Genomic DNA, 7633 nt, shown 5'->3' with positions numbered 1-7633 from the left:
AGGAACAAACAATGCGCTCGCTGCTTTGATTTTTAACTCCTTGGTTTCGGGTTGGATCAAAACCTGTCACCTCATTCGGGTTTAAGGCTCAAACAGTATTTTGGCCAGAAGAAGAGAGCCACAGAGGCATTCAGAACTGCATTCCTGCTCTCTGGAAGGAAACGCTCCAGTGCTGCATTCATTGAACTGAGGCTATTTTGCATCATAAGCAGCTTGAAATACACACACCCCCCCCCCCCCGAATCAGTGTATTGCCCCAGCCAGTGTCCAGCACAGTCCTACAGCCCCCCCCTGCAGGGGCAGAAACTCCTCAGCACTTACACACACCCTAGGAACCGCTTCTATTCTTTGCTTTATTTTTGGGGGGCTGCTCTCTCATCTCTCCCCTTCCCACGTGGCCACCTCCAAATCCTCCCTCTCCTTCCCCAGCTCTCTGCCCAATTGCTGGATTCCCCCCCACATCCCCACACTTATTCTCAGCCCATTCACCCCTCAGTAAAATCCCCTTCCACAGTTCCTGCCCTCACTGCCCGTAGGCAGCATCCCGGTCATTCCCCGCCCTACAGCCAGGCACAGCAGTGCCCGTGACCGCCTGCTGTGGGAGATCCGGACACCAGCAGAAGGAGCTGGGAAGGAGCAGTGATGCCCAGCAAGGCAGCGCTCCCTGCTCACCCCACAGGAACCCCTACGTGATGCCCAGCAAGGCAGCGCTCCGTGCTCACCCCACAGGAACCCCTATGTGATGTCCTCCTGCGTGCTCAGCCCCAGTTTGTCCCCTCCGCTGTCCCCAGCGGTGTATGGATGGGAAAATGCCATTTCCTTGAGCTTACAGAGAACGTGGCAGTGTAAATTACTGCTCTGAAAACCAAGACACACGCTCGGATGCGAAGGGCTCGCATTCAGCTCGCTCCAGGGGCTTTCAGAGGAAGCCAAGGGTGTTTTAGAAGCTCTGAGGATCAGACGTGGGTGCACAAGCCAGGCAGAGAACACCTTGCCTCGCAGTAGCTGTTAATCAGAACCCCCTGCACCAAAAATAACCCGAGCAGCCACCTAACCACAAACAAGCAGAGCCAGCAGAGCAGCTCTTGCCTCAAGTGCAAGGAAACATCTATTCTTCTGCCAGGAAGAAAGAGAGACGCGAACCTTGAACTTGAGGAGGAAGGACCGAGTTCCTGTTGTTCAGCTGCAGTAATTAATGGCATATGTACCGGGGGAGGCCAGGAGGGGAAACACGTGCTGCTCGTGGAAAGCCAGCACGGAGCCAGTGCCACCGGCCGGCGCTGCTGGGACAGCCCCGGGCAGGATGCGGCTCCTCCATCGCCGCGGCTGTCGCTCAGCCACGAGGCTCCAGGGGTCCTGGCCCATCACCGTGGTCCGAGTGAGCCTGTGAGTATGGGTCTGATGCAGACAACAGAGAACCGGGTCCTCTGCAGGCTGGAGCCTGAGGAGACCGTGAGGGAGATAGGCTGCAGCGCAGCATCAAAATGCTGCTGGGTATCATTAGTGAAATTTGCTTCTCATGATAGACCAGACCTCTTTGTCTCCTTTTTTGGTGGTATCTTATCATCCAAGAGCTCATTAGCCAGGAATTCCTCACGCTGTTTATTTTCCATTTGTCCATATGTTCCCCACAAACTCGGCCTAGTCTCTGTTTTAAGTTTATACTTAGAAGCAGTAATTGGAAGGGATGAACAAAGGCATGAAGGCAGGCAACACAAGCACAAACAAGCTTCCCAGATGTTTTGGATTCCTGCATTTCCCCAAGAAGCAGGATCCTTAATGTTTTGATCGTGTCATCACAGCACAGAGCTGCTGCAGTCCAGAATACAACCGGCTCCTCTCTTCTGCCTACTGGCCACAGAGACAGTAATTCAAGTCACCACAACCAGCCCAAATCTGCTCTTACCATGAGCAAGAGCAAAACCCTGGGATGTGCCTATTCGGCACCAATGCCTACAGTGGGGTTGGCCCAGGGATGGATCTGGCTTTAGACACTGAAGCCACAGGGCAAAGCCAAGCCAAAGCCTTTCGTGTGCTTTCTTATTTCAGTTCAAGAAGGCTTTCTTTTCCTTTAAGATCCATGCAAGTTCAATATCGTAGAACCACAGAACCAACTGGAAAAGACCTTTAAGCTCATCAAGTCCAACCCTTCCCCAGCACTGCCAAGGCCACCACTAACCCATGGCATTGGAGTCATTTGGTGTGTGAACACTCCCAGGGACTCCAGCACTGCCCTGGGAATATATAAATAATACTTATTAATGTATGTATTTATTACATTGATTTAAAGTTAAATAAAGTGGTATTAACCTCAAACAGGGCTTTGCACTAGTTAAATTCAAATGGTACATGTTTGCTTGTAGATAAAGCCTTGTTTTTCCAACACAGCTATTGCAAACCACTTGGGACAACACGGAGATTCTCTACAGAATGGAAAGAATTAAAATAAATAATAATTAGAAAAAGATACTGGCAATTGTGCATGATGCAACGAGAGCTGCTGGACCGGGAGACAGCGTTTCCATCCTGCTCCACAGCCTTCCCTCCCATTCAGATCCCAGCAGTGAAAACAGGCCGTAAGATTAATGAGAGGAAAAACCGTGACCGCAACAAACAGAATGACTCACGCCCACTTCATGGCCTTAATTTCTAATCTGGAAGAGGACTTTTCTGCGGGACCAGATTAGAAACAGTTCTCCTCCTGCTGAGCCCACAGGCCATAGGGATGCTGCAGCCCACACTCAGCACAGGGCCACAGCTTGGGTAGAACAAAGCCAACCTCAGAGGTACCCAGGCTCTACCTCAAGGATGCACCGGGGAGCACATCCTGGGATGAGAACAAGAAATGCAAGGCAAAGAAACCCCTCCTGTTCTAAAGAGGGACAGAGCCCTTCCAGGACCACCGCTGCAGGCTGGCAGCAATCGACTGTGCACATGGAATTAAAGGGAGAACACTAAAAGCTGCCTAAATACTGGAAATCATGTACTAAAGCACAGCTCACATCATGGTCGGAAAGGGAACTTCCCAGTCTGATTGCAGAAAGCAATTGACTTCAATTAGCGGGGACAGAAACAGAGCTCTTGCTTAATAGGAGTACTGCATCTCCAGCAACGCAAGCACCTCAATTGCATCTCTCCTCTTGGCACTTGCTGAGCTTCCAAAACCTCTTGTATGAGGGAGGGGTTGGAATAACCCTTTGGGTGTCAGTCAGCAGGGCTACACAGGCACATTCCCATCAGGAGGTTTAAGCCATATCCCTATCAGGAGGGCACACACTGGGGCAAAGAGGAGATAACTGGGGGGAAAGGCAGCAGGCAGAGCCTTCCTCTGCCACCTCCTCCTCCCCACCTCACCTGCTGTCGGCTGGCTCAGGCTCTGCTTAACGTGCAGAGGAAGTCATTCTCAGCAGCTTTGGAAAGCTTGCACTGTAAAATGCTTCTTCCTCCCATTTCCAGCTGAAAAGCTTGGGGCAATAGAGGCTATTGTCTGACAAAAGCCTTCCTAGAAAACCGGGCAGGACCAAAGGACAAGGGGCTGGTACCCTATACGTCTGCTCGCCACCTCACTGCCCTGGGCCAGAATCTGGCACTGGACTCATCTTGAGTCCTTCAGAGCAGCTTCCTGCCCTTTGGGCTGCAGATTGAGATGGCAGTAAAATTCCTCCAAGAAATTAAGAGCTTTTGCTCCAAACAACTAAAACCACGGAGAGACGAGGACACCGACATCAGCACCCACACAAATGGAAGGAATTAAGCACAAGTGGCTCATCCGGAAGCCTGGGGATGGGGCTTTGCATCCCACACCACAGGAAATCCATTCTCTAGGTTGTGCTTCTCAGTTCCCTGATAGAAGTGCTCTGCTATAACAGACAAATCACTTTGCCCATTCATGAGTAATTAGGTCCAATTTCATCCCACCTGGCCACAATGGAGCAGAGAAATGGACTTCCACGAAGGAGCCAAGGGGCAGCTCAGAGCTGCAGACACCAGGTCCTGCACCCAAATCCATCCCTGCACCTAAAACATCCAGTTCCCACTCCCCTCAGGCACTCAAAATGCTGCCTTGTCTGCAGCTCTGCTTTCCCCAGACCCCAGCCCTAAAGCCAAGCCTGATTCACCTCCATGTAGGTGTTAGCAGAGAGCTGCCCGAGGAATGAGCAAGCCATGTCAGTGCTGTGCCCACCTCCACGGCCCAGCAGGGCCGGGCAGGTCTGCAGCATCCAGCACCGGCACCCAGCATCACACCCTATGGGGACATGGGGACACCTGAAAACAAAGAGTTAGGGACATCACTGGGGGCATCCTTCAGGGATGGCTCTGGGAAGAGGAAGAGGAGGCTGTCAGGAGCTGCAGCTCTGCAGTGGCAGCCCTGAAACCAAGGGCTGGTCTAAGGGATAAGCCAGAGAATTGGCATGAAGAGTTCCCAGCCAGACTCAGAATCAGCTCACATTTACATCAGGTAACCACTCCAGCCCTATCCCCCTTGCTGCAGCCACTGCCCTGCGCTTCATCAGATTCGAACCTGTAGCTGTTTCAGGGGCTTGAGTTGGGAGTTTTAAAACATCATCTTGTCAAAGCCAAGCTCTGTGTTATTCTTTGCGTCACTGACTGCCCCTGCAGGCTTCAACCACCCTTTAGATGTGCTGGACACTGGTGGGTTGGGTTTGGGGGGTTTCTTGCAAAGGGGTTTTAGTTAGACTGAAGTTAATGTATTTCTGCTGTCCCTCTGCTGAGCTGCAGTGTGCTGCCACCAGCAGCTCCCCCAGCAGCGACCCAGTCCCATTGACAGCTCCACCACCCAAACCAGCTCCCACACGGAGGGACAAATCCTAACCAGGCATTTTGTGCTGGTCCCACTTACCTCTGTGCAACTTGGAGAACCAACGCAATAACCCAGTGCACAAACAGGGAGCGCACCCCATGGCAAAGGGTGATGGCGCTGCTGCAGGTTGCAGCCTATGTGGGCTGCGGGGGAGATGAGTTTTCCCCCAGGCAGGGGCTCCCCATCCCCTGCTGCAGGCTCAGAAGTCCCAGAGGAAGCATCACCAGGCACAGCTGGGGCTTTTGAGCACTGCCCCGGTCACAGCTGCGGGAGGGGGCAGCAGTGATTGCAGCTGCACCACAGCCTCAGCCGGGCACTGCAGGTGCTGCCCTTTAATCCAGGCAGTGCAATGCGTGTGAGCGGGCGGGCAGACAGGGGAGCAGCGGCAGAGAGCCCCGAAATGGTGCAATTTGTGGGCAAAAGCTGCTGCAGGCATCACAGCGAGGGTGGGCAGAGCTGCAGCAGGGCAGGAGGGAGGGAAGGACAGATGGCCGCACGCACACCCGCTGCATCCCAGCCCTGCAGTGTTGACCATTGCACATCTGCAAGCCCTTTTCTTTTCTCTTTCTTTCCCTCCTCCCAGATCACTTTAAAGGCCACATTAGGGCATAATTAGACAGGCAGTTAAATGGCGACCTGGCAGGGGCAGTGACCTCCGGCGGTGGCAGGAAGCGGAGCAGTGGGTGGGCTGGGGGTGCAGCCCCGCACACACCGCGCTCAGCACCACCAGGCTCACGGGAATTACCGCTCGGTCACAAACCCTCCTTTTAAGCCCCCACCACAGCCTCGGTTTCCTCATTCTGCTCCAAGAAACCTGGCATTTTGGTGGAACGATGCTGAACGCTCCCCATCCCTGTCCCACGCACTGCACTGGCACAAGATGCCCCGTCCTCTCTCCACCGCCAGCACCGGTCCAGCCAGGGACTGACCCGCTGTCACTCATCCCCTGGCACCGACACTGTCCCATCCCGCCCCAAGCGGGGCTGGGTGCTGCACCCTCGGCGCTGGGCTGTTGTGCCTCCATGCGGGGCTGTGCGCGGCCGCGGCGCTCCCTTATCACCACCGCGACCTTTGCTGGGTGCAGATGAGCGGCTGGAGCCAGTTGGATTTGTTTGATTTCTGTTGCTGGTTATTAGGCAGAGGAAGTGCCAGAAGGGATTTTGACCTCGAGTTTAAACCTATTCCAATTAGAGCCACTGAGCCTTTAATTACAGAGCTCCAGCCCCTTTGGTTAAAGCAACAACAAAGACAAACCCTGGTGGAAGATGGACTTTTCTCCTCATCGGCCCTCCGATCTGCTGCCCTCTTTGCCCATGGGCTGTGGGACTGTGGGCATGGGGCTTTTTGACCCACAAAGCCCCCCGTGCTGCCTCCAGACCCTGCAGCTGCTGGGGGTGATGACCATGGGCAGGAGGCAACGCTGCCCACTGTGCCTGGAGGATGCTCCAAGGACCATCTCCTGGTGCCCAGATGGCTCCAGCCGAGCATCACCCGAGGTTACAGTTTGGGGGCCCATTGGAGCTCACCAAAGGGCAATGGATATTTTGGAAACGCTGATTTCTTACTCAGGATAACTTCTATAGAGTGATTCCATCCTTACAAAGGCACTCCAGAGCACCCCTGTGCTTCACTCCACTTGGCCTTGGGACATGGACGGTGTTTAACCCCCCCGGAACTTTTGGCTCCTGGTGTAGATCCTTCCTGGCACTCCAGACCCCAGGCACAGATCCCTGCCTTTTGCTTCATTTCTTATATCCATTGCCATTAGGTTTTATTTACATGCTTAAGCTTAGCAAAAGAGGGTTTGTGTCTGTGCGAGTCCTACGATTTAAAAATAAGCTTCTGGGACACATCCTGAGATTGCTCTTTCACGTTAAACAATGACTGAACCCCGCACGCTCTGGTACCTTCCTTCCCTGATGGGCTTTTTGTCCATTCCCCAAACAGTTTGGGAAATAAAGCAAAATGGACCTGGAGGTCTCCAGTGGTTTTATTCCTTAGCATAATCCTCTACTTCACATGGATAAATTAGCAGTGATCTTTCCACTGGGGGCCAAGCTCCAGCCGGAGCCAGCAGAAGAGCAGGGGCAATGGACAGATCCCATTCGTTTCCTCCGTGGTGGTACTACCTTCTCCATAGACAGATTTGATTTCCTCCAGCATGTGCTGGTCTCCGTTTATCCGATCCTTCCCCTCTCAGGTTCCTTTTCCTTCTTTCATGGGAACTGGAAATAAGGTTTAAAAAAAACCTGGAGAAACCTTAAAGCAACTCTCAAATGATTGAAAAATAGGGTTCTGAAATCAGTGTACAAACGAGTCTGGTATATGGATGAGAAAAAGCGACTCCTCTGTACCACAGCTGAGCTTTTCTGCATAAGGCTGCTATTGATGCAAAGTAGTTTTAACCATTTTGAGAGCTGCCATGGAATAACCTGTGCCAGCAGCCAAGGAAAGAGCTGGAGACAACTGCAGAGGGGCTTTGGACAAGGGTCTGTAGGGGAATGGCTTTAACCTGCCAGAGGGGAGACTGAGATGAGCTCTTAGGCAGAAGCTCTTCCCTGTGAGGGTGCTGAGGCGCTGGCACAGGGTGCCCAGAGAAGCTGTGGCTGCCCCATCCCTGGCAGTGCTCAAGGCCAGGTTGGACACAGGGGCTTGGAGCAAGCTGCTCTAGTGGAAGGGGTCCCTGCCCGTGGCAGGGGTTGCAGGTTTACAGTGCTGGAAGGAGAAGCCAACCCAGGGGGTGGAAGGGCCAAAGGCATGCATTTGGTCACTGCAGATGAGCACAGACTGGCCACTGATATGGGACCGAGC

Source organism: Pezoporus flaviventris, unplaced genomic scaffold (assembly GCF_033815535.1).
Source record: "Pezoporus flaviventris isolate CSIRO_AGI_PZ_B2104156 unplaced genomic scaffold, CSIRO_AGI_Pfla_v1 ptg000023l, whole genome shotgun sequence".
Taxonomy (NCBI): Eukaryota; Metazoa; Chordata; class Aves; order Psittaciformes; family Psittacidae; genus Pezoporus; species Pezoporus flaviventris.
This window is presented reverse-complemented; position numbering follows the sequence as displayed.